Below are 24,431 nucleotides of genomic sequence, written 5' to 3'. Positions count from 1 at the left end.
CCTATCAGCAGTTAGTCAGGGCAGTTACCTGCAATAAGGCAAGCACAGTTATCCGTCAGATGACTTTTTCAAACTAATACATCTACATCACATTAGTGAACAAGAAATTTCTTGAAAAAAGTCCTTGTTGATTTAGCTGCTAGGATGAGAACTGGACCACTAGGGCCCCCTTTTGGTCATAACATACACAGATAAGAAGATAAGCAAATAAAATTCAATTAGGCATGGAAAGGTAAAGACTGACAACATTACACAAAATACTTAATACAACTCAGTAATCTATGTTCAAAGGTTCTATCTGGAATACAGGGAAAAAGTCCTGACTACAATCATATGAGGAGAGAGACAGAATAGCAGTTTGGTAGCTGCAACAGCTGTACATAAAGGGATGGGAGTGAATCATATTTGTTGGCTACCCCTCCAGGGCAAAGGTGGCCAGACAGAGCTTTCAGTAAGGGAAAGCTGTTGGCAGCTGATTAGGGTTATGAAAGCTTGGCATCCTAAGCCAGTAACGGTAATTTCTCTGAGTATACAGGAGGGTATGGGATAAGGGCATTAGAAATGTCCTTACAGTCAGTTTCCAATAAATTGTGGAATTGTTGATACAGCGTAGGTGCTAACCACTTTAAGTCAGTGTTCCAAGTGTATGGGAGAGGCAAAGATTCCTTGAGGCCCTGGTCTCGGGAGCAAATCAAACTTACCTGGATTGGAACACTGCACATGTGCTAGCATGTGTTCATACTAGTTAAGTTAAGTGATAAGAAAGACCTACCTGGGCTGGAATGTGGGTGGGGGTCACTAGTCTGGGAATATCTTAGTAATGGTCACTTCAGGGCTTTGTTACAAACCTGGGCTGGGAAGGCAGTGCTTATCCTGTGCTCAGGTCAGATACTGGAGAAGTTAGCAGGGGCGTAAAGAATGAATGGGACATGTCCAACTGGGGGAAGATTGACGGTCAGCAAGCACAGGGGGGAAAACAGTAAACAGAAAAAAAAATACACGTTCTAAGATATGCAGTACTGCAGGGCTGTACAAAGTAGCATAAAGTTTACGCTACTATGTAATAAATTTAACTGTATATCAAGAAACGATTGGTACTGATCTTCTTACAACTAGAAAAGAATGTAGCTCATCTTCCATCCAGACAATCAGGGGGAAGGCAATCAATTCCTCAAGTCCTGGTGAATCAAAATGCTCTCCATATTTTTATTTCTCAGTACGATTCCACAAGTATGCCTGAATTCTAGGCACACAAACTACAGGGCAACACTTTACCTTGATGAATACGGCCGATGTAAACTCAGAAGCTGGAGTCTTTTTTCCTGTAGATGTAGTTCAATTATATTTCAATAAAAATATATATTGGAAGTGATTAGCTGCAGTTAGGCCATTCAGAAAACTGAATGAAATCAAGACACAGCAAGTTAAGAGTTAACAGCAGTCATCTCTCGAAGTAGTGTCTCATTCATAATATGACTCCGCTTGTTAATGAAGTGATTTGCAGAGTTCAAATACAGAGGGGTGAGGGTTTTATACCTCCTCAGGGTGAATGCTTTCACCCCACCCCCAGTTAAGCACCTATGCTCTACATGGAAAGGGGCAACAAATAAATGTCCCAACATATGCTTGTTCAGTCTACTTCTAGGTTAATCATACACAAAATTATGAGGCTAAAAGAATACTGTGGCTACGCTTCCCAAGATCCGAAACAGACTACCAGGAAATGTAACCAATACTGTCTTACTATATTAGCTTACCTATGACAGGAATGTTTTTTTATGAATAGCTTGAATTTTTTCCCCAACTGGAATGTGTCACTTTCTCACTAAAATCACACATTTGAGAATGTCCCGAAGCCTCTATCTATACAAGTTATTATTTGCTGGTTACAACAGTGTGCATCCCCCTAGTCTGCCAGTTTGCATGCATTCAATCAGTATGTTTTAGCAAATCATGACATGACAAAGCAGATTTGACACTACTTTATTAAGCAATAAAAAATACATATTTCTCTGATTTAGTCAGTGTGGGGAATTGCAACAGGTGCAGTTGGTGAACAGGGGATTCAAAATCTAAGGTTTTTTTTTCAAAGATCATCTGACCTGGTAAGAATGTATGCATCAATGTTATGAAAGACTAGGCCCTTGGTTTGAGTTAATAGAACACCGGGGTGAAAGGAGCCAGAAGACTGAACAAGCACACATTTCAGACAGCTATTACCTAGAGTACTGACTTTTAAATACAGTCCAATCTCAAAGTTGTGTTTGAATCAAATATGCTTAATGAAGGCATGTATCAAATACCAAGTGACTACAACATAGATGTCTGCAAAAGAGAGACTTTTGAAGCAAGGAATTGAGGCAGTCGCCACTGTGGAATAATGAGTTCTGACAGCTGCCTAATATCAAAAATAATGCAGATTGTGATTCACTTGGAAAACATGTTTGACCAACACAAGCCCTTCTCTCTTCCCTGCAAAGATAAGCAAGTCATCTACATATGGAAAAAGTGGATACTCTGTAGTCTCCAATGGGCTATAACAAAAACTAGAGACTATGTGATCACTTTGGAGCAGTGCATAGCCTAAAGGGCAAGGTAGAGAACTGTTAATGTGATCCAGACGCACACAACCTCAAGAACTGCCTGAAATCTGGATGAAAAACAATGCGATATGCCTCTTAAATGTAAGGTTACCAGAAAACAAAAATAAGGAAGAAGGGGAGAAGGGGTAACAGTATGTGAAGTGAAAGCATTTGAACTCCTGTACTATCACAAACTGATTGGGGAAAGATCGAATCCGAACTGGTCTCCACTAATTTTCTTTCTTTGGTTCCAAAACATTCCTGAGTAAAATCCTTTCCCTAACCGAGGAGGATGAACAGCTTTGGTTACCCCGAGACAGCATATTATGCAAGACAGGTGGAAAGAGAAAGGTTTGGTCTGGCAGATAAGTGGCGTCTATATCACATCATCAAATACGTTGAATATTGAACGCTCACATCATCGACTATTCACGTACGCAAAGATGGTATTGTGGGAGGCTGTGTGCTGCACCCCCCCCCCCGCTAAATATATATTCCTAATCTGAGATCGCACTGCAGTGAGGCAAGGGCAAAAATCCCATCTTCACAGTACAGCAAAAAAAATTCTCAAACTTCGAGTATGTGAATATTCGCTGATGTGAGCGTTCAATATTCACGCATTCAATTATGTGATATAGACCCAATAAGAATACCCAAGAAAAGGTGCAATTTCCTCCCACTGTCATTTGTATCCTAGATGGATCACATTCAAAACCAATTTCTTTGGAAAAATCTACTGCCAAAGGACTGCCAATAGGGGGGGGGGGGGCAGATAAGGTCTCACAGATGGTCATTCTGACTTGTTTTTCTGCTTTGTTCTGGGGGTAGGGGCTTTCTTCTTTTTGGAATCTCACTATGTCTTTTTTTAAATGTCTGCTTAGCAGCATTCTACAGAGTTAGTTTACTTTGCTTCTTGTCAAAATTGGACAAGTGAGCTGAAACCCCCTTGAAAATTTAGTGAGATGAAAAATCTAAGATTCCCTGAACCAGTTTACCTGTCTCATCACATATCACACGTTTTGATGACCTCTACAGCAGATGGCCCAAAAAGTAAATCTCTTATTTGACACCTGGGAGATTCTGAGAACACAGCCAAGCAAACCTCCTTAAGAAAGTACCAGTTGCAGCAGCTGTGGAAACAGTATTACAGAGCTATGAGCACATTTCAAACAATGACTAGTGACCCGAGAAATAAATTAAACAAAAATGAGACTTTTCCTCACAAGAGGAAACCGAAGCCAAAAGATTACTCATACTTTCACAATACTCAATCAACACAACTGGTCAGGTTAATTAATGTACAAGCTTGACAGTTCGGCGTTCTAAAAATCGAAGTTGCAGAAGCACATATTTCTCCCAAACTTATAAAACATTTACTATCCTTATCAGAAGGATTAGGATTATCAAAATGCTTCGCAACAACTGGATTAACTAAAGATACAACTGATGAGTCAGTTGTGGGATTAGTTTATAAAAACTTCACTGATGTATTTTGCACATTTTATCTGCTTTCATAGAAGCAGCAGGTTGACTGTCAGGGAAACTACAGGCTTCCACAAAACAACTTCCAGTGCTGACAGCATGAGGGGTATATGGGTGAGGATTCTGGAAATTCCAGTTGTAGCAAATCATTTTCTAAGAAACTGAGAAACATCAATATTTTTCTAATGAAATCAATGGTTCATTCAGAGAAAGAGAATCTGTCACAGGGAGAGTCAGACACTACTCTCTTCTAAGAATATGCATCACAAACTTGAGAAAACACTGCAGCTGTCCCTTCACATTCCTCTACAGATACCACATCTTGAATCTCTTCAGAGAAAGAGGAATCCCTTTTTCTTTAACCAGAAACCACATTACATTAAGTCAAGAGCCTGCAGCACAAGCCTCTGAGCTAAGCCCAATATATTGCCCCTGCCCAGAGTAGCTGACACAGGAAAAGCTGAAAGTTTAGTTTTTCTTTTTGACAGAAAAGTGAAGAGAGATCCAATACTGCCAGCAACAGTGTCCACAGGGATGACAAAGGGCGCAGTGCCTGCCTCTTCTCCCATGACATACAACGGTGGCTCTCCCTTGCCCACTGAGGAAGAAAAAATAGCTGCAGAGGACATGGTTAAACCTGGTCCATGCTGGCTGTAAGGACAGCACCAGAGGGATCCAAAGAAAATCAGTTGTGTGTTTGAGCAGCCAGCTTTGGTCACAGCACAGTCACATACACCTGCAGCTGAGGCAAATTATCAACCTGCTGTGATGGCAAAAACTGCATAACTGTAAGGCTGGAAAAAGGTCTGACTGAGGAAGTGGTTATTTGTTCCAGTCAATGGTGCTGGTTTCCCATGGAAACTTAGCAGCAAGTCAATACAACAGGAAAAGTGGTAAACAAGTAACTTTTACCCCAACAAAGAAATACAGTGAAATGCACTTCAAAAACATTCACGGTCCAAAAAAGTAAAATTAACACAGTTTCTGAACAGAAGAAATAGTTTGAAGCAAAGTTTAACCACAAAAGTAATAAAGTGTGGTCCTTTTTAAAAGTACACAAGTCATGAGACAGTCAAGGAAAATACATCTCCAAAGATTAAAAGTACTTATTTTTCATAAAGTTAGTTTAAACTAAATTTAAAAGTAATGTGGAAGAGTATTTCCCAAAGGGAACTCATCTGTCCAGCAGTGTAACAGATCATTGATCCTTTAAAGTCCACGAGGGGTGGGGATGGGGCTTACTCTTCCCGGCAGCAGGAAAGTTCTGAAAGGCATGGTGCCCAAACTGTCTTAAGTCAGCTTAACTTGAACTGACTAATGGTTTGGGCATAAGTAAGGTGCCTTGAAGCTTTGGAAGCTTACTATTACATCATATGTGGGATATAATCCATACAGCATAAGCTACTGCTGCAGAGATCAATCTGAAGAGCAGCTGAGAAAATGGTGCCAGAAACATCCTCTATACCCTGAAGTCAGAGGGGAGGGTGCCCTCAAGACCAAGAAAATGGAATTAAAAAGTCTCTGGTATTTAGTCTGGCCAAGAGTTTTCACAGCAGGAAATCCTAAGGCGTTATTACTGTAACAGTGAAACAGAATGAACATAGCACAGTTGTGAAAGTGAATATACCACAGAAGCAGATGTTCAAATAGATCACTGTTGCAGCAGCCTTACTTATACAGTTATATCTTTCCAAGGATATGAAAACCATCCAGCTTCTGAAGCTTCAGAATGGCTTCCATACACCCTAATCACTGGCTGGTTCAAGGACAGCTGTATCAAATCAGTGGTTAGGGAGACAAACCTTCAGAGTTTTCTTGGCATCAGAATAATGGAGGTTAGAACACTAATATTTAGGCATATGCCAAGAAATATGTGAAATAAAATTATCCACACCCTGGCAAAAAACACACAAACAGGGGGATGAAAGGATGGTAGGTGTCCCCACAGCAACAGTGAGCCATCTGAACATCTATGGATATGTTTCACTTACTCACCTACACAATGTTGCAGTAGCCTAAGCTATATGGATAGATTACTAGAACTTAGAAAGAAAGGGAGGAGGCAGGAAGATCAGAGTCTAGACACCTCTGGGGAGTAATCCTAGCAGAACCTTCTCTGGACTTGGAAAATGTATCCAGTTTGTAATGTTTTGTGTATGCATGTAAGACCAAATAACTGATTTTAGAATACTTCTAGAATCCACCCTTTTCCAAAAATCCACAGAAGCCAAAGACCTGGTAGAATGAGCCCTAACCTTGCCTGGAAATAACTTGCTATAGTCATAATGACCTAAACAATAGCATGAGAGAAAAAAGAAGTTATGTACTCACCATACCGTTCCATGTTTTTTGTCCAGTATCTCGCCTTCATTCTTGCTGGTTGGGTTTGGAGCCGAACTCTGCTCCGACTCGGCAGTATACTAAAGCTCAATAGCTTCTACTGGCTCAAGGCTATAAACTATCCCATGGTGCTTAGTGGGGCTGTTCCCCAGATCTCGTTTGAGGGAGACCGCTTCCTATGATATGCTTAATATCCAGAAAGAGAATATATATGAAATATATTGGTCAAAGATAAAAAACGAAGGCAAGATGGGAATCAGACCATATTTGCCAATTTGTAAAAAATTCCTCTAGATCCTCCAAGAGGGGGATGGCTGGGTGGGATGCAAGAATGAAGGCGGGATACTGGACAACAAACATGGAACGTTATGGTGAGTACATAACTTCTTTTTGTTATGTTGTCCTATCTCGCCCTTCATTCTTGCTGGTTGGGACAGAGTCCCCACAGCACCTTTCTCTTGGGTGGTTCAAGGGAATAAACTCTTCAGGATAGTGGAACCAAAGGATGCCCTGTTCCGGGAGGCCACATCTACTTTGTAATGAGAAATAAAGGTGTGAGGATTAACCCATGTAGCAACAGCACAAATTAAATCCAATGGAAGTCTGGACTGAAAGGCAATGGAAGTAAACACTGCTCTAGTTGAATGCCCTTTCACTTTCTCTGGCAGTTCTTTATCATGAGAGTGATAAGCATACTTGATAGTCTCAGTAAGCCATTTGGACAAAGTAACTTTTGAGACTGCCTGGCCTTTTTTTTGTTTCTGAATAGGACACAATTGATCTGACTTTCTGAACTCTCTCGTCCTGTGTAAATAAAAACGCAGTTGTCTATGTACATCCAATTGGTGAAGCTTATATTCTGCCTTGTTGCTATAATTAGGAAAGAACACAGGCCATTCTATAGATTGGTTTAAATTTGTTTCAGAATAGAATTTTGGTAAGAAGGAGGGATTTGTTCTGGATAAGTCCTGCAACTCTGAAACCCTCCTGGCTGAGGTAATTGCTGTCAGAGAGTGGCTCCAAGATAAAAATTTTAAAGAACAAGAGGATGCTGGTTCGAAAGGGGGAAAAATCAACGCAGATAATACTAAATTTAGATCCCATGGTGTAGGAGGTTCTCTTACAGGAGGTCTTAACACAAAGGTGCCTCTGAGGAAGGCCTTGCATAACCTGTGGGACATTACACTGGATTCGAGTTCCCCACATGATAATTGGATATAGCAGCTAGTTGAACTCGAACAGTGGCAGCCGCTGCTCCTTGATTAAAAATTTTGCCAGGAATTCCAAAATTTCAGGTATAGAGGCTGTAAAGGGAGCTACGTGTTTCTTGTCCAACCAACAAGAGAACCTCTTCCATTTGCTCGCATAAAGTTTCCTAGTTGTCTTTTTGTGCAAAGATACCAAAATGTGGCATACTGCCGGGGATAATTATGGAAGCCTGGCTAAGATTGGAAGTGGAGAAACCAAGCTGTCAGCGTGATGCTCTGATGTGCAAGATGGAGCGCTCCTGAGTGATGCGTCAGAAGATCTGGCACTGGGTCCAGGATCCATGGGTCCTTCTGAAGGTGGGGCCAAAGGAAAGGGAACCAGATGTGATGAGGCCAGTATGGAGCAATGAGAATTAACTTGCAACTCAACGACGTAGCTTTCTTAATAACTTTTGGAATCAAAGGAAGTGGGGGGGGAGTATAAAGAAGTCCCGGGGGCCAATCGTGGAGGAGTGCATTCCTTGGTGAATCTCCCAGAGGGGAAATGAGGGCAAGGTAGTTGCTGCATCCGGCATTGAGGGGGGTGGCAAAAAGGTTGCAGCAAGGCTGGCCCCACTTGCAAAAATTTCGATTCACAACTTCCTGATTCAGGGACTACACATGAGGTATGAGAATTGCTCTGCTTATCCTGTCTACTATGCTGTTGGATTTCCCTGGGATGTGTTTTGCCATCAGAAAACGTTGAGAAGATATCGCCCATCGCCAAACTCTTTGGGCATCTCGACATAGGGGGTAGGATCTGGTTCTCCCCTGTTTGTTGATGTACCATACCACTGACATATTGTCTGTCTGAATTGCAATAGTCCCCGTGGGAAGAGAGTTCTGAAATGCTTGCAATGCCAGAAGCACTGCCCTCATCTCTAGGACATTGATGTGCAAATGGTACTCGTGTGGTCTTTCCAAAACCCTTGGACCATCTGTCCCAGATAATGCCCCCCATTTGGGACACGTCCGTGGTTGCACTCCCCCAACCAGTCGCTACAGTAAATGGTCTGCCCATTGTTACCCGAGTGGAGTGAATCCACCAAAGTAGATGCCTCTTGCAGGAGTCTGTTATGAGGATCTCGTGAGACATGGGTAGCTCCTGTATGGACCATTGAGCGAGGAGTAGACACTGTAACATTCACATGTGAAGTTGCTCCAGGGGAACTAGTGTTATCGTCGCTGCCATAGAGCCTAGGACTTTGAGGGCAAATCTTGCCTGTACTTTTTTTCTTGTTGAGTAAGAGAAGTATTTGACTGCTTAACGTTTGGATCCTTTCTTGGGGTAGTTTTGCCAACATGTCATTTGTATTTAAATCTGTGCCTATGAAGGTAATATGCTGTGATTGCAGCAAGGCAGATTTTTCTGCATTTATAGTGATGCCTGGTTCTGAAGAGAGATGGATGGTGTAGTCTCTTGCTTTGATTAGCAGCTGCTTGGTGGTTGCAGTTAGGAGCCAGTCGTCTAAGTATGGAAACACCTGGAATCCCTGATGTCTCAGATGAGCAGTGACTACTGCCATGCATTTCGTAAACACTCTGGGGGCTGTAGTGAGTCCAAAGGGCAGACCTCTGAACTGGTAATGACTGGCTCCCAGCCGGAAGCGTAGAACTGTTCTGGAGCACCTGTCCATCTTTATGTGGTAGTACATGTTCTGGAGATCTAACGAGCACATCCAATTGTCTTGTCCCAGAAACGGGAGTATAGACTGCAGTGTTACCATCCGGAACTTTGACTTCCTCACCGACTTGTCTAGTCTGCTGAGATCCAATACGGGTCACCAGTCCCCTGACTTTTCTGGAACAAAAAAGACGGATCCTAGTTGGTCTGCGGGGACTTCTTGGATGACTTTTTCTAACAACATTTGAATTTCTAGTGTTGCTTGATCCCTTTGACCGGGTGAAATGTCTGGGATAAACTTTGACGGACGAGGTGAACTGTGAAAAGGAATGTTGAAACCCCTGGATATAATGGACTATACACCCATCTGTCTAGGCAAATTCAGTCAGGCTTCTGGGTATAGCAATAGCCTCCCCTTGACTGCCTCCAGAGGCGAACAGTCGGGCCTCCTTTCAGGAGCGCTGGAAGGGTTGACCAGAGAAACTGTCTCCCTGGTTCTGTGGACCCCCTTTGCCCATTGTTATTTCTCCCTCTCCCCCTTGGGGGAAGGATCACCACAAGTGTCAGATAAGGCTCCTTTGGACTTCCGGAACCACATTTTTCTGCTCTTTTGACCTTTAGGATAAGGACTAGTAAGGGCTGAGAAACGGACTCCAACGACAGATAGAGTCTTACACCATATTGTTAGCTCCTAGTAAGAGTTTCTTTCACTTCTGGCCCGAACAAGGATGAGCCATCAAAGGGAGCGTTAATAAAGGAAGATCTGAAGGCTTCAGCAAACTCACAAAGGCGCATCCAGGAATGTCTCCGAAGAGCTATTCCTGTGTCTGCTGTCTTGCTCGCTCATCAGCTGCATAGGAAATGAGACGCATGGAGGAGTTAGTGAGAGAGGTTAAGGTTGCCAGCTGAGAATTACTCTCATCAGACAAATCCTGGGCTGTAGTACCTTGTAGGGCATCTCCCAGCTCTTTTAGGAGATCCCTCTGAAGTCGGGTGAAATGTGGCAAATATTTCAGCAACTGCAAGGTAAAGGCCTCTGGTAAGAAAGTATGCTTCCTGTACCTGTCCATCGTGCGAGACTCCTTGTTCGGTGGATGGAGAGATGCAGAAGTTTCAGTTAACTCCTCCTTTGTGGCCGCAGCCACCAACATTGCATCTACTGGAACTCCCTTAGTTAGATACTGTTTGTCCTCTGGGGCCGTAATAAATTTATTTGGCCTCCGCGGAACGGGGTCCACCGATTCTGGAGAGTCCCACACCTTCCAACTCACTACACCCAGGAGAGGGTCGAAAGTTGGAGACATCCAAGAGTTGGAGGGGGCAGGGGCCGAATGCCTCCAGGTATACAGACTGATCTTCAGAAGGGGAAAGGGACTTCCAGCTGCTCCTCTACTTAAGGATCTCCAGGATGTCTGAAAAGGAGACATCCTCAGAGGGTAACCGTGGGGACCCTTCTGAGTCCTCCATGTCAGTATCAGAAGTGACAGACTCAGGGGAGTCTACGTGCTTCCTCTTACACTGCCTCTTCCGAGGGACCTCCTCGGGGGGGGGGGGATGCTCCGGGGAGGTACAGGAAGAGGATATTCCACCCAATGAGGTTTCCTGGGGCACTGGCTCTCTACTCTGGTGGTGATGGAGGGATGATGAAGAGGTGGACACCAGACCCTTGGGGGGGGGGGGGCTAAAGCCGAAGGTGGAGCAGACTCAGTGGAGAGCACACTCCATCACCTCAAAGGCACCGCGGTCATGGGCCAGGAGATCTCTACAGCACAGAGGGTGGCTACGAGGCTGATGTGTGAGCAGAACTCACCTGAGCTGAGGTGCCGAGTGGAAGAGCCGGTTCCAACATGGGTCCAACTTGACTCTCCCTCCGGAGCTGACCAGGGAGTCTCAGCCCTTGGATCCCTCGATTGAAGACAGCATCGAAGGGATTGGAGCAGACGGAGCCGAGACATCAGTAGTGATTACCGGATCGGCGGATCCATCACGACTTCCATACTCTCTGGCTCCAAACTCATTGGAGGAGGAATCGACAATATCGGAGGTACAGCTGTCGGCTCCACGATCCAATGGGCTGTGCTCGAGAGAATTTATGCTAGGGCCCATGTCCACAGCAGCCTCTTCATGACTCCACATCATAGTCTGACAATCTGGAGGATCGAGAGGAATAGCTTGAAGACTTGTGGCTACCTGCCACAGACTGTAGCAAAGGAGAATGTGGCACTGAATGGACAGGCTCCAAAGATGGTGACCGGCTCCATTTACGGCTCTGCAACGGTTCCGAAGAGACAGATGGAACTGAGGGAGGACCAGACTAGTCGGAACCTGAAACTTTCGGATCCGAGGATACTATCACTTTGTCACTGCTTGACGGCTCAGACACCAGAGCTGACTAAGCAGACTTTTTTGATTTTTACAGTTTTGAAGTCTGATTATCACCGTCTACTTTCAACAAGCCCCTTAAAACAAGCTTATTTTTTCTCTCCTGTAAGACCCTGGCACTAAAACTATGACAAACAAAGCAGGAGTCTTGGAGATGGACAGGTCCTAGACAACAGACAACTTGTGTGCCTGTTCGTTATGGACATTTTTTGAGTGCATGAATCGCACTTTTTAAATGCAGATTTATGTTCTTTAACATTCTTTCGACATATTTAGCTGTCAAAAAAAACACAACAGTGCAAAAACTTTAACTATCAAAGAAATAAAAGTTAAGCAAGACAGAAAAGTATTTACTTTTAAACAAGAAAGAATAGGCAGGAGAAGTCTCTAAACTAGACGACAATCTCCTCCCACCCAAGCAGATGCCTTTAATTTAAATGGTGACTCGTTATGGGGGGAAAGGGGAGGTGAAAGAATCCTTTAACTGAAATGCATTCGCTGACTAGAAAAAAAAGGGGAAAGAGAAAAGACTAGGCCTAAAAAGCAGCCGCAAAAGCAAAAATAGCCAAAATATGAAAACACCCCAAAAAAGGGCACTGTGCTATAAATGGGATAGGTAAACTAGGATATAACAGTAAGTTTTAAGAGAAGTAATACCAGAATAGAGTATAATATTAAATTTTACTAGCCTGAGCCAGCAAAGACAATCCCAAAGCTTCATGCGGCAAATGAGATATGGGGAACAGCCGCTAAGCACCATGGGACAGATCATAGCCTCGAGTCAGTAGAAGCTCACGAGCTTTAGTATATGGCAGAGTCGAAACAGAGTTCGCCTCCGAACCCAACCAGCAAGAATGAAGGTGAGGTAGGACAGCATAAGATCAAAAGTTATGTACTTCCAATAATGATCGGTGTGTTGTCCTCTTCCTTCCTCCTCAACTGACTGGATTTGAAGACCATCAGATCTGACATCTGCCTCTCTCAGAGTTTTGGATCCAGAGCTGAGGCTCCTACCCTTACCCACAATCCCCATTCATTGAACTACCTCAAACAGAGTTTGCCTGCTTACAAAAAACATATCCCCATACACATGAATCATATGAAAATATACGTAAATACATACTATATACACATATATATTATATATACACGCACGTTATACATATATATTCATTTTGGAACAGAGACCAAAGCTCTGGCATGATCAGTATGATCAAACTAGAGCCAAAGGGAAAATGACAAATTTGTCAGGGGGACCGTGGGAGGGAAAGTTGAAGGACAACATGGATCAATCATTATGATAAGTACATAACTTTCATACCCTATGTCGTCTCATCTGACCATCCTCAACTCTTGTGACAGAGTCCATAACTACTAAAAACCTTGACAGGTCTCAATGAAGGATATTTTGGAGGACGACTGAACCAGAGAGAAACAGAAAGTAAGCCCAGCTTGAAGTGAGAGATAGAAATATGGACACTGGACCAAGTGGCTGCTGTGCAAATGTCATCAACAGATAACCCTTGAAAAGTAGGCTGTAGAAGTTGCAACTGCACTGGTGGAATGGATCTTGGGATTACCAGGCAATTTCAGACCTTTGTTCTTATATACATGAGAGATACATTTAGAGCAATCTTGAAGGAGTCACTTGATAACCCTTTTCCTAATTTAACTAAAAAGAACACAAAAAGTTGGTCAGTCTTTCTAAGGTTTAGTACTGTGGAAGTAAAATCTGGGTTGTCGAACTTACATCAGATGTAAAATGCATTCCCCTTTACTGGAAAATTGTGGAATGAAAACAAGAAGATTAATGGCTTGATTCAATGTAAACTCTGAAGCCGCCACCTTGGGAAGCAAAGACTGGTTAGTCCTAAATAACACTGTCTGAGAAAAATCAAGTAAAGTGACTCTCAGGAAACGACAGAGTTCTGATAATTCTTCGAGCAGAGGTAACGTCTACCAGAAAGTGTCTTCCAAGAAAGACATTTCAATTCAACAAAAGCCACAGGCTCAAAAAGGGGTCTTGTCAGTGTCTGGAGAAGAATGGCAATGTCTCAAGGTGGAAGAGGGTCGCTTAAGGGGGGGGGGGGGGGACTCCTGAAGGAGGCTTTAGGTAACTTCAAGAATAAATATGAAATCTGTCCCCTCCCTCCAGTGGAAATTTGAAATGGCAGCCATTTGAACTTTAATGGTGCAATAACTTCACCTGCAATGAAAAAGACCATATCAACAATTCTAAAATACTAGGGGAAGGTGCAGAAAACTTATCTATAGCCCAGCTAGATGCCTATATAGAGAATCTCTTCTATTTGCTTCTCTGCACTTTTCTGGTAGAAGGTTACTGTGAAGATAGTAGAATATGCACAACTTGAAACAAGTGTCTGGAATGTCTTAGGTTCATAGGTTGGTACTAGGCTATCAGCTCTAGGCCTATACAAGCCTAGCCATAACAATTCCCTGGCTATTTCTTCCCACACTATTTACTTCCCTGGACCCCTGTCTAGCAGGGCGACTGACGTGATCCCGGGGTGAATTTCCTCTCTCCCATCCAATCGTCAAGGTTCCTTTTGAAGAGGGCCAAAGAGGCACTCTGCTTGACATGTATGGGCAATCTATTCCAGAGTCTGGGGAGTCTCTGGGTCAGGAACCTATCCCTCCAACATGTTTTGTTTATTGTGATGACAAGGTTTAGATCCCTGGAGCGTGTGGCTCTGAGGGATTGGGATTTCTTTAAGTGTAGCATGTCCAACAGCTCTGGGTTTGACACGGCCTTGTATGTTAAGCAAAGATCGCCTCTAAGTAGACGATATGTGACAGAGTATAGCTGGAGTTTTTTTTAAGGCGGTCAGCGTAGGGCATCTGCTTTAGGCCTGTGATTCTTTTAGTTAGGTATTTCTGCGGCCTTTCCAGTTGTTGCAGATGTCTTGAGAGGTACATAAAAAACGAGGTGTTGTATTCTATAATGGGTCTAATGAGGGATGAGTACAGTGGGACAATGACCTCCTTTTTTCTGGATGAAAAGCCCTTAGTGATGAGGTGTGCCACATAGGATTTCCTGACTGTTGTGGCGATGTGGTTATCGAAGGTGAGACCACTGTCCACCTGTGTCCCTAAGTCTCTTATCACACTTTCGGTGTTTAGTGTACTGCCACCTATATGGTAATTCACCAATACATGTTTTTTCCCAAAGGGGATAACTATACATTTCTTGGCATTGAGCTTGAGCCCATGGCTCTGGCACCAAGCATCTGTTTCTGTAAGACCCTTTTGTAGAGTATCCACATCATTTGAGGATTCAATAATGGCTCCCCGTTTGCAGTCATCTGCAAACTTTGTTAGCCAGAGTCCCTTAGTGTTGGCCTGTACCTTCAGAGAAGTAGATGCCAAACAAGAGCTGTCCCAGGACTGAACCCTGAGGTACTCCACTTGTCACTTGTCTGGAGCTGGATTTGGAGTCAGCTACTTTTACAGTGTAGGTTCTATCAGTAAGCCAGTTAGCAACCCATTGGGTGACGTAGGGATTAATGCCCAACTTAGTAAGTTTATCTATGATTCCAGAGTGTGGGATGGTGTCGAAGGCCTTGGCAAGGTCTAGATAGGCTGTGTGGACCACCTTACCCTTGTCCTTGGCTCTAGAGACTGATTCAAAGAAGTCAATCAGGTTCAGGAGACAAGATCGGCCCTTCATGAAACCAAACTGGGTGGGGTCCAGTGTTTGAAGGTTGCCCATGTCTTTGTTTATAAGTTCCATGATAATACGCTCCATGGCCTTGAAGATAAGGCTTGTCAGACTGATGGGACGATAGTTTCCGGGATCCAAGGTGGATCCCTCCTTGTGGAGTGGGATAACTGTAGCCCTGCGCCACTCAGTGGGCATGAAATCTGAGGCGAGGCTATGATTAAACATGACACTTAGATGAGGTGCCAGTTTATATTGTAGTTCATGTAGTACACAGCCCGGGATGTCATCTGGTCCCATGGATGCTGTATTCTTAGCTTTGGAGAGTGTGTTTTTTACCTGTGTGGCCGTTATTACCGGAATTTGGCAATCTTCCAGTATTGAGATGGGCCATTTAGGGGGTGAGGGGGGGTGAAGTTGGCACTGAATCGATCTGCCAGGATATTGGCAATATCCTTGGGATCAGTATATTTAATGCCATTCTGTTTTAGCTCAGAGCAGATCTGAGCATTGCCATTTAGATTCTTGACATAGTTATAGAATGCCTTTTGGTTGTCTTGGGAATCTTTGGCAATTTTATTTTCGTAACTAGCTTTGGAGGATTTTATGAGGGATCTCAGTTTCTTACTGAGGCTGGTAAGGGAGTTTTTTGCATCCTGGGATTTTCCCCTTTTCTGCAACAGTTTCTTCCTTTTGTTGTAAAGTTTGTTTATGGCAGGAGACCACCAGATTGGCTTCTTTTTTTGGATGAGAGCATCTTGGTGCTATCTGGGATGGCACGATTCATGCATGAGCAGATGTGCTCGTACAGTGCCTTAGCGTAGGATTCAGCAGTTGAACTTTCAGTTCTCGTCTGCATGGGTGTCATGAAGTTTGTCACTTCTGACTTGAATAGCATGAAGTTGGCTTTGGAGTAGTTTTTTATGGAGGTTTCCTTACTGGGGGGTGGGATGTGGATGTTAAGGGTGATTAACTTATGGTCAGACCTGAATAACGAGGGGGTGACCATAGGTGTGTAGCATCAATTTCCCATGTTGGTAATGACCAGGTCTAGGATGCTGGAGCCCCTGGTGGGACTATGGATTAGTTGATCCAGGGCGTTGGAATTTATGAATTCCAAGAACCGTTGGGGCAAAGGTGTTGGTACATGAGTAGTTTTTCCAGTTAATGGCAGGGTAGTTAAAATCACCCAGTATTAGGGTGTTTGGTTCTATCTTAATATTTTCCAGTATGTTTAGAAAGGGGTAGTGGGAATCTTGGGGTATGGTGGGGAATCTGTAGCAAGCTACAATTTGGATTGCAGTCTTACCTAGTGTTAGTTGCACCTGGAGAATTTCAGACGCATTGTGTTGGGCAACTAGCCTGGTGGTGTGAATATCCTTGGTGAATATTGACACTCCTCCACCTTTAGTGTTTCGGTCCTGGTTTGGTGGCCGAAAAGTGTGGTAAGAGTTGTAGCCTGGTATTGCAGGGGTGCTCTCTGGAGTCTTGAGCCAGGTCTCAGTTACTGCACAGATATCGATGTTCTCCATTTTTAGGAGTGCCTTGAGAGAGTGCATTTTGAGGTTTAGACTTCTAGCATTGAGTAGCATTACCTTCAGATTTTGCATGCTTGTACCTGTTACGGTGGTGGTTTTGTCCTTTGAACTTTGCCTAAAAAAGGCACTATAGGGGTGGCAAGAGCCTTAGTCAGTAACCTGAATCCCAGGGGCGACAGGTGCAGACCATCTCTGGCAAAGCATCGTGGTCTGTCAATCATGTCGCCCCAGGCAGACAGATACTGGCTCCCCTTTGAATGACACCAGAAGCTTAGCCAATTGTTGAAGTCAATCATTTTGTCCTTATATTGTGGTATCATTCTGGGCGAAGGCAGGATGCTACTCCGGGCTAGGGTCATACTTGCCTGGGCCACATGATCCGAGAGCTCTTCCATGTCTCTTTTCATGTAGTCCAGGGAGGTACGTCTCAAGTCATTCACTCCAACATGGACAATGACAGAGTCATATTTGTACTTGTTGTGGAGAGACTTGAGTGCATGCGTTATGTGGTGGACCCTGGCACCAGATAGGCAGCTGACTGTAATTTTCTCTTTGTTCAACCTGGTGAGAGGGACATCAGTGTGCCGGACTATAGTCTCACCTATGACTAAAGTGTTAGGTACATTGTCTTGCCTTAGGGGCTGTTGTTGGGTGGCACACTGGTGTTGTGAACTATGTGACACTTTGTTTGCGTTTCAGCTTCAGAGGTCTTTGTTACTTGGGCAGGTTACAGTTAAGGGCCTCTGCATATGTGGATTTAGTGTTGCTATATGTGGATGTTGGTGGTGTGGGTTTAGAAGGGTTATGTGTTGCTTGAGGTGTAGTGTGGGTGTTGTTGGGTGGTAAGAGGAGAGGGTTGTCTGTGTACATGAGGTAATTGCTGCATTGCCTCAGTATGTCCAGATTCACCAGGTGGACAGGAGAAATCACCAGAAGCTGACCCTTGGACATGCCTGGTTTGGTGCTTTTTTTTTTTGTAGTAAAGTACAGGAGCTGTTTTCCCTTACCTTGGCAAAGTACTTTGCAATTATAGGCTGTTTAGTGCCTACTATTAATTTCTCCTTATTAACAAGGAGAGTTGAGTGCTTGTATCAGTTTAAGGCTTCCTAGTGCTTTCCAGCAGGTATTAGAGAAAGTGCTGGTCACAGGGATGCTTAAAGGTAAGATGAAAAAAAATGCACACTGCAGTCAGTGTGCACTAGAGAAGTTAGATGTGATATTGGGGGGGGGGGGATAACCACTGCTGATCATGACTTAACCATTTGCCTCACCAAAATTTGGTGAAGTACACTGGTTAAGACTGTAAATGACCAATGGACTGCTAAGGTCCACTGCAGAAACCTTGTATAAAATCTGGCTCGAGGATTTAGGGTAATAGAAGTTGCCATTAACCCTACTAGGTATAATATGCACCTGACTGAGGACTACTGACAGAAAACTATTAGTGCTTATTCTTGAAGGGTGTGAAATTCCATTTCTGACAATCTGGTTATCTGCAAAATGGTCTACATTAGCTCCAGTGAACTCTATTGCTTGGATGTGGTGTAATTTACGATTTTGGCACGCTGACTAACTCTCAGACATTAGCAAGGCTGGAGCAAGGATTCCCTGGGTTGAAGATGATGACTCATGGAGGAAGCAGTCATGAGTCAGTCATCCAGACATGGGGAAACATGGAACCCTGAAATGTGAGGTGAGTTGCAGCCACTACCCAAGCACTTTACCACCTGATGGGCTGTGTCATCCAGTTTAAGTTTCTACTTGAATTTACCGAATATACGCAAGCTTATGTAACACACTGCTTCATGCTAGAACTTGTATTAACAAAACATATTCTTGTTTCAACAATTGTACAAGCAAATGGGTGGTGTGGCAATGGGTAGATGGGTCACCAAAACAAGTGAAAATAGTAATGTATATATGGGAGCAAGAATTTATCTGGTCAGTAGTGAATCCATTCTTAAGCAATGTTTATCGTAGGTTTGTGGATGTTACTATATTTATCAATAATCATTTTATGATTGACACTATCCTTTATTTAAAAAAACTGTTAAAAATAATGCCTCTTTGCACAGTAGTAGCATGCACCTACAGTATATGTTCAATAATGTGTCAGAAATCAGATGCTGACAGTTGTTAGGATGAACACTCTGGACTCGAATATGGATATCCAGTTGAGTACTATGGCATCCAGTTTTAAAAGCAGGGGTTACAAATTATGTGATGTTAATTCTCCTGTTATGAAGACCAAGCAGTTATGTCGCCCATTAGCAAGCCACTGTTTTCTTTTAAGTATAATGCTGGGAGAAATAATAAAAACAAGAACAGTAATGAGCCTTGGTGTCTTAACTTTTAATAAAAATACTAATGCAGTTATAGAGATTATTAGTAGGCACTGGCACACACTTGCAGATATTCCAGAGCTGAGAAGTGTGATTTCATCACATCCCAACTCTGGGCATAAATGTAGTGCCAATCTGAAACTGCTCCTGTGTTACAAAGAACAACCACAAACGTTTTTACATATGAAGACAGTTAAAGGCACCTACAGATTAGTCAATGTGTTTTGCAAATATATTAATTAGAGTAAGCCATTCAAACACTCCTTACATGGAAAATAATTTAGTACTAAGGGGAATCTTAATACAGAAAGCTTCAGTATACAAAAAACAAGAGCAAAAACAAACTAGTTTGCTTGAAATGCAGTATAATAGCATCAAACAACTTCAATCCCAATACTCATAAGAATTAGAAAGGAAATTATATAAAATCAAAAAAGAACTATACTCAATACAACTACATACATACTCATTAAATGAGTTAAAACTCATTTATAAATACTCTGAATGGGCCCAAACACCATCTAAAATTCTAGCAAATATGATAAATATAACGAAAACCCTCCAAAATATACCAGAAATACACTACAAAGAGAACTTTATACAATAAAGTTGACATAATCAACGACAAAAGAAGTTACCTACTCAGATGGAACGTTATGGTGAGTACATAACTTCTTTATCTGAAGTAGGAAAACTTCATTTGATCATCAACCTGTGGGACAGAGTCCCCAGCTACCAAAAAACTTGGGAGGTCCTCAAGGAAGGATATTCCAGAGCACTGCAGAGCCAAAAGCCGCCCTTCCGCTAGACACTAAATCCAATTTATAGTGACAGATAAAGGTATGACAGGATGCCCAAGTAGCCGCAGAACAAATGTCATCCAAGGGAATTCTCGACCAGAATGCAGCTTATGTAGCAATAGAATGGGTAGAGTGAGCGCGAACCCCAGTATGTTCTGACAGGCCAGATAGTTTATATATGAACAAAATGCAATTCGAAATCCATCTGGCCAGAGTCACCTTCGACACAGGCTTACCCAAGAAGGCTTTAGCAAAAGAGACAAATAGCTCAGACGACTTGCAGAAGGCTGCTGTTCTGTGTAAATAAAACCGTAACTGCCTATGAACATCTAACAAATGAAGTTTGTACTCCCCTTTGTTTTGATAGTTAGGGAAGAAAACAGGGAGATTAATGGACTGATTGATGTTAGTCTCGGAGGCCACTTTAGGTAGGAAAGATGGGTTAGTCCTGAGAGAGACCCTGTCCTTATGGAAAACCAGATACGGGGCTCTAATACAGAGAGCTTGAAGCTCAGACACACTTTTAGCTGAGGTAATGGCTACCAAAAAGGCAGTTTTCCAGAACAAGAATTTCAGATCAACAGAGGCGGCAGGTTCAAAAGTAGGTCCAGTTAGAGCTTGAAGGACCAAGGTTAGATCCTAAGGAGGGACGGGGTTCCTAACAGGGGGTCTCAAGAGAAAAGTACCTTTCAGAAAGACCTTACAAATCTTAGTGGAAGCGAGGGGATAGATTATCTCCAATGTGAAAAAGCGAGATGGCAGCCATTTGAACCTTTACAGTAGAAGAACTGGCCCCTTGCTGAAAATTATGCGATAGAAAATAGAGCACTGCTGGTATGGGAGCAGTGAAAGGGTCCAATTTCTTATGAGACGCCCAAATAGAAAACCGCTTCCATTTACTATTGTAAACTTTCCTGGTAGACGGCTTATGCGCCGCTACCAGGATAGATCTAACTCCAGACGAGATACCGGGAGTCCTAGCAAACAATGGAACTGGATCAACCACGCTGACAGCATGAGATCGGCCAGGTTCGGGGGTTTCAATCCCGAAGGATGAGATATTAGATCCGGGATGGGATCCAAGATCCAGAGAGGAGCTATAAGATGAGACCGCAGGCACGGGAACCAGGTTTGACGAGGCCAGAATAGGGCTATGAGGATAATCTTGTTCCCCAACAGACGAGCTTTCTGTAAGAATTTTGTTATCAATGGAAGAGGAGAATAAGCATACATAAGACTGGGTGGCCAAGCATGAACTACAGTGTCACTGGGGCTTTCCCCCGGAGGGGGAATTATAGCGAAAAACTCGCTGCAGTTCACATTGGAAGGCGACGCAAAGAGATCGCAGCAAGACTGACCCCACTTGCAGAAGATCTGTTTCGCTACTAAGGGATTCAGAGACCACTCGTACGGCGAGAGGATAGCTCGACTCAGTTTGTCCACTAGGATGTTGGACCGACCTGGAATGTGCATTGCTAACAGAAAATGGTTGGTGGATATCACCCAATCCCAAACTCTCATGGCCTCTCGACAAAGAGGGTAAGACCTGGTCCCCCCTGTTTGTTGATGTACCAGACAGACATGTTGTCTGATTGAATCGCAATAGTCCCTGGAGGGAGAAAGGCATGAAGGGCTTGCAATGCTAGAAGCACCGCTCTCATCTCCAGAGCATTGATATGCAAAATGGTCTCTGTCCGAGTCCACATACCTTGAACAGTTCTGCCTGCGTAATGCCCCCCCCCCACCCAAGGCGAGAAGAGTTTGTGGTCACCGTGGCTTGGGGTTGCTGCATAACAAACGGTCACCCTTCCTGAAGCTCTCAGGAGTGGAGCCACCACAAGAGAGAATTTCTGCACACACTGCTGAGAGGAATCGGCAAGTCCAACAGATGGTGAAGGATGGACCACTGAACCTGTAATGTCCACAGGAGAATCCTCATGTGCAAGCGGGCTAAGGGCGTGAGGTTGACTGCCGCTGCCATGGACCCTAGAGCTCTCAGGACTAACTCCACTGATGGGGCAGGTGACTGGAGAAGGGCTAAAACGTGCAAGGTCAAACTGCAAAGTCTGTCCGATGTTAAGTAGGCCTTGGTCTGAAGCGTGTCTATTCTGGCCCCTATGAACTCCAATACTTGAACTGGTTGGAGGGATGACTTCTTCAAGTTTATGGTGATCCCCAAATGGGACGCTAGAAGTAGGAAACAATCCCTGGCTAAGTAGAGTAGATGCCTGGTGGGGGCGGTCAGGAGACAGTCATCTAGATAAGGAAAAACTTGTATTCCCTGAAGCCTCAGGTGGGCCGCTACAACTGCCATATGACCTTGGTGAACACCCTGGGGGCTGTGGTGAGACCAAAGGGTAGGACCCTGAACTGGTAATAACTGGCCCCTAGCCGGAAGCGAAGAAACCTCCTGGAACACCTGTCCATGAGAATGTGATAGTACGCACTCTTGAGGTCTATGGAGCACATCCAGTCCTTATCCTGCAGCAGGGGCAGAATGGATTGAAGCGTGACCATCCGGAATTTTCCCTTGGCAATGAAGAAGTTCATTGTTGAAAGGTCGAGGATCGGCCTTAAGTCCCCCATCTTCTTTGGCACCAAAAAGAACCTGGAGTAATTGCCTAATCCGGACTGTCCTGGGGGGACGTGCTGGATGGCTCTTTTTTCTAGCAGCTTTTTTACCTCTAAAGCTCTGACTGGGTGGTACATCGGGGAGGCGCCTCGACTGATGAGGCAGATTTATGAAAGGGATAGAGTAACCTCTGGATATTACTCGAAGCACCCAGCGATCTGATGTTATGGACTCCCATTGGGCCAAGTGCTTCGAAAAACGCCCCCTGACTGCCTCCTGAGAGCAGCAGTCGGGCAACCCCTCAGGGCTGCTGCGTGGGCCGATCAGAAAAGGGTTCCCGCGACCCAAAAATTTTCGGCCCCCCTCTGCCTCTGGGCCGGCGTCCACCTTGCCCCCCTCTGCCTCTGAAGGACGAAGGGTCCGGAGTGTAATGAGACTGCTGAGACTTCCGGAACCACATCATCTTTTGTCCTCTCTGGTTCCTAGAAAAGGACCTTTGAGGAGTTGAGAAGCGGACTCCGACAGCAGACAGCGTCTTCCCATCTTTCTCACTCTGAACCAATGTGTTGCGGATGGTCTTCCCAAACAGAGTAGAACCATAGGGTGCATTCGCGAAGGATGCCTTGAAAGGTTCTGCAAAGTCACAAAGCCAGAGCAAGGCATGACGCCTTAAGGTGATACCAGACCCGCTGGCTCTAGCGGCTCCTTCCGTGGCATGGGAAAGTAGCCGCATAGACATGTTCGAAACAGATTTGAGAGTGGCCATGCGAGCAGAGAAAGTCCGTTTGTCCTCGGTCGACATGGACTCAGGGGAGACTCAGCATATTCTTTCACCAGATCCCGCTGAAGTCTAATTACATGAGCCAAGTAATTCAGCGCCCTTATAGAAAAGGTAGCTGAAGCAAACATCCACTTCCCGATACATTCCATAGTCCAAGACTCCTTATCAGGGGGATGGATCAAGGAACTATCCTGAGCGAGTTCCCTCTAGGTGGCTGCCGCCACCACCATGGCATCTACTGGTGAACCCTTACTCCAAGCTGTCCTATCCACGGGGGGACTGAGAATCCTGTTTGGCCTCCTGGGGATCGGCTCTACAGTGTCCGGTTCCTTCCACGCCCTGGTAGTGATGAGGAGACACCCAAAAGGTAGACGGGCCTGCGAACGCCTCCAGAAACACTGACTCGTCCGAGGAAGGCTTTTGGGCCAACCACCCCCCTTTCAGGTGAAGCATTTCCATAATGTCTCCAAAGGAGACGTCATCGGGGGGTGACCTGGGGGAACCTTCCCCTTCTTCCAAATCGGTGTCCTCCGTGAGGGACTCAGGGGAGTCCAAGTGCCTGCTCTTACACTTACGTTTGTGAGGGACCTCCTCGGTGGGACTGTCCAAGGAGGGGTCACTAACAAGGCTGTGTTCCGCCAGTGGAACGGGCTGGGGCGTCAACGCAGGCTGTCCCTGGGACTGGATGATAGAAGGCAAGCCCAGCTGCAAGGAAGTGGGGGCTGGATCCGAAGAAAGAGTAGGGAGTCTCAAACCTCTGGAGAGAACCCTCCCCACCACGTCGAAAGAAGAGGGTGAACCAATCTCTCTGGGCTCCGTGGTTAACACCCTCGGACCTGGCACGTGGATCTGCATCAGTGCCGAAGCGCTCAGACCTGAGAGGGAAGTGTGCTCCGACCGAAATGGAGCCAATGACACACTGGCCTCCCCCAGATCTGACGCACGGCTCACGGCTCTGAGAATTCGGATCTGAAAGGGGATCCAACAAACTTGAGGTAATGGCTGGCGTCGAGGTAACTATAACTGCCGGCGCCCGCACCCCGGGACTCCTTGGATCCGACG

At 44.5% G+C, this 24,431-nt stretch overlaps 1 protein-coding gene across 1 annotated transcript in view; it reads right to left on the bottom strand.

The window, feature by feature from the left end:
* LOC122801555 (E3 SUMO-protein ligase RanBP2-like) overlaps window positions 1–24,431 on the bottom strand; it is a 2,328,503-nt gene that overhangs the window by 364,364 nt on the left and 1,939,708 nt on the right. The gene's annotated exons all lie outside the window — the stretch shown is intronic.

This window comes from Protopterus annectens, chromosome 5.part0 (genome assembly GCF_019279795.1).
Source record: "Protopterus annectens isolate FY-2018-M chromosome 5.part0, PAN1.0, whole genome shotgun sequence".
In the NCBI taxonomy this organism is placed as follows: domain Eukaryota; kingdom Metazoa; phylum Chordata; order Ceratodontiformes; family Protopteridae; genus Protopterus; species Protopterus annectens.
This window is presented reverse-complemented; position numbering and strand designations above follow the sequence as displayed.